Consider the following 3,400-nt stretch of genomic DNA (forward strand, 5'->3'; position numbering starts at 1 on the left):
CTGATTAACTGTTAATGGAGAACATCAGACAGATAAACATATATTACTACTAATTTGAGTTAAACTTCTTCTTAACATAACATAACAGACTTGTGTAAACATATACAAAACTTCTTGATATGTATAATATAAACAACACCCTTTGAAGTAACATCATTTCAAAAATCTGACTTATTCTCTATTTTCATCATAAAAATAATTTTAAAGAGAGAAATTAAGTGAAAAATGTATCAATTTATCCATAATTTATAATCATGCCAAACACAGGATGTTGAGTCTTTCTTATGTATAGAAAGTTATCACTCTCCTTTGTTAAAACCTTCAATAATAAAAAAAAAAAAGCCTCCCTCCCCCCTCAATAAACTTCTTAAGATAATATAGCATAGAAATGCTAATATCTCCTTTGTCACCACAATGGATGCTTAGACATATATAAATTAATCCTAAAATGACATCTCAGTTAAGTCTAAATGAATTAAATTTATCAACCCAGCTTTATTTAATGAATCTTATCATAACCAAGAGAGAAGAATAAGTCCTTTAATATTTAGGAAAAATGTTATACTTTCATTCTATTTAGAAAAGTTTATGATGGATCATCGTGCTTCAATCAGTAACTTTATTTTACAATTAACTAATTTTGTATCTCAGCATGTGCCAGTAGTGGGGAGTCATTTTTTCCCGTGTTATAAGTGTTCGATTCAACCTGAGAATTTTGAAGAAATGAAGAATTGGTACTGTCAGCAACCCATCAACACATTTAGTAGTACACAATTTGATGTTTCTGCATTATATTATGCTTTGTTGCATGAAAACAGAGAAACTAGAATAGGATGCCTCATACGAATGAGTGAGACATTTCTGGGAGAATTGATGCAGCAGTGCAATGCAGCTAATAGTGTACAAAGTCGAGACATGCTGCAGATAGCTTTAGATATCTCGAAGGACAGGTAAGAAATACTTTAAACATAAATTTCAAAATATTTGAACCAACCATTTCTTCATAAAAATTACACTGGGTATATAACAGTTTAACAAACACTAATTTCAACCATTGAGAAGCTTATTACAATGTCCTTCAATACATATCATAAATAAAACATTTAGCTGATTTTACAGAGTTATCCCCCTACAGTGTTAGGTACATCTTAATTACACAAATTATATAAAAGTTTGGTTTGAAAACAATAAAAAAAAAAAAAAACAACATAATACACAAATAAATCACAAATTAAGTCTGTTGGGTGGTATGGACTGTCTGGTGCTTCTTCTTAAAATGAGTGGAGGTGCTGGTAAGGGTAGGATGACTTCCTGGTGTACTACAGGTGGTATAGGTTGGACTGCTTGGTGTAGTGGTTGATGTTGAGGAGGGTTAATAAGCTGTCTTACAGGGGGGATGAAGTTTCTTAAAGCTGGTATGGCGTTTAGTAAAAGTCTATGTATTCGGTTTAAAACCACTAATACGCTAATCATGGTGAAGATTAGAACTTGAAATTGCTCTACAAGAAAATTAAAAAAAGAATACAAATTTTATAAATTGTTACTACTTAAATTGTACCAGGCTTTATTATAGAGTACATCTTCTGAGTTTGAAATATTATTAGAATGTCTTTTCCTCCAAACAATAAATCCACCTATTAGAAAGAATATCACTGTAAGTAAAAAAAAAAAGAGTTAAAAGCAGTGATATTGAAATTACAATTTAAATTAATAATTAATTCTTTTATCCTAATAGAACTTATATTTAGGGGCAGTAGGAATCTCCTGTAGAGGAAGACCATGCTCAATTAACCCTCCCCTACTATTCCTCAAACATTTCTTCCCCAAACAAATGAGAGCTATCATCAGAAGTACTACAAGAAAAGAAATAATTTAACTAGTTATGGTATCCATTTCAACATATAAAGAATCATCGTTCTTAACTGGAATGTAGTCTGATTGATAGTAATACTTTTTTTATTAAGAACACCAAAATTAAGACAATTAAAAGAAACAAAATTACTCCAAGAAAAATTATATAAACTTTTAAGCTACCTGTTAAAGTGGTGACGGTTGCCACTATCCAGGGTGTTGTGGAGTTTGCCTCATTTTCTATAGTATTCTAAAATAAAAAATTAAATAATAAACTACATGTACACAAGTAAAATAACATAACCTAATCCACACCCTAATACATGTTACAATCAATACACATTTAGCTTTAGTTGAATTTAAAGCATGAGAAATTTATAAGTATAAATGTCTAAAATAGTGAAAATAAGTACTTTCAAAATTGTTTACGTTAATTTTAACAGCAGTGTTTTTATGTTTTTAGAATACACCACCACAATGCAATGGCTATGTTAAGTAGGGATTCATTTTGCTCTATTGGTGAAAACCCACCTGTTGATGGTCAGGGAGAGTGCTGGACATTTGGCTGTGGTCGTACACTTTTGCTGTTGGAACGTTTTGAGGCCCTTCTGTTGAGGAGTCAGGAGAACCCCCCTCCGTATGAGGAGAGGTCTCGCTCGCATCTGTAGTGGATACTAGGTCTTCAGTATTCAGGTTTTCCAGTGACTGTAAAAAAAAACAATAATATATCAAATTGAATATTTATAGTTTTTAACACAAATCTGTTAAATAGAAATACAATTAAAATTATGCTAACAAATATTTCTTTTCTTATATTGATATACTTTTAAAAGAAAATAAAGGGATTTTGTCTTTCATAAAGTAGGTGTCAATTTTTTGTAAACAATAAAAATGGCGGATGTTGAACACAAGTTACGTAATAGCATCTTACACAAATTTTGTCTGCAATCTGCACTTCCGTGTAAGGAGATGTTGAGATAGCCTGACAACAATTGCCTATGGTGCAGGTTTTTATGGATACTCTCTCTAAATGCTGGCCAAAAGTCATCATCGTGCTGGAACCCGCCAGTCTGTCTAGGGTGATCTTTTTCACTGAAACCGGTCCAGTGAAAACGTAACTGCCTTCCCCCTCGTACAAACACTGCAGTTCTACTACCTTGTAGTTCTCATCAACCACACTTTTGCACTTCCTTATACTAAGGTCATGCACTTGGCCATAACACACAACAATACATATAAACATTAAACACTTTGCGAGCACCATTTTGATTTTTCAGTTTTTTCTCTGTGAATCGTCTGCGCATGTGCACGCAATCAACAGTTAATTAAAAATAAAAAGGCGGGAGATTATGATTGTATCAAAAACATTACGAAAAAAGAATAAATATGAAAGAATTGAGATGTTGCTATATGATCTTCAACAATAGTATAACTCGAAAAAAAAGGGGGGGAATGGAAACATATAATAAGAAAATATTAGGTACAAGACAATGGCACTCAAAAAAAAATCAAACGTTTTGGGGTTGGGTTTTTTTTTTTTACAATGTAG

General features: G+C 31.9%; 1 long non-coding RNA gene across 2 annotated transcripts; it reads right to left on the bottom strand.

Moving 5' to 3' along the window:
• Positions 1-650: 650 nt before the first annotated feature.
• On the bottom strand, positions 651-3,166 carry LOC143052407 (uncharacterized). 2 transcript variants are annotated; one of them, XR_012971110.1, is made up of 4 exons: positions 2,783-3,166; positions 2,383-2,556; positions 2,035-2,101; positions 651-1,499 (listed from the first exon to the last, which is right to left on the bottom strand). It is a non-coding gene; the product is annotated as an uncharacterized LOC143052407 (long non-coding RNA). The 2 variants fall into 2 exon arrangements; XR_012971111.1 differs by having other exon boundaries at positions 651-1,853.
• Between the last annotated feature and the right edge of the window lie 234 nt (positions 3,167-3,400).

The sequence above is a fragment of the Mytilus galloprovincialis genome, chromosome 11 (genome assembly GCF_965363235.1).
Source record: "Mytilus galloprovincialis chromosome 11, xbMytGall1.hap1.1, whole genome shotgun sequence".
NCBI classification, from domain to species: Eukaryota; Metazoa; Mollusca; class Bivalvia; order Mytilida; family Mytilidae; genus Mytilus; species Mytilus galloprovincialis.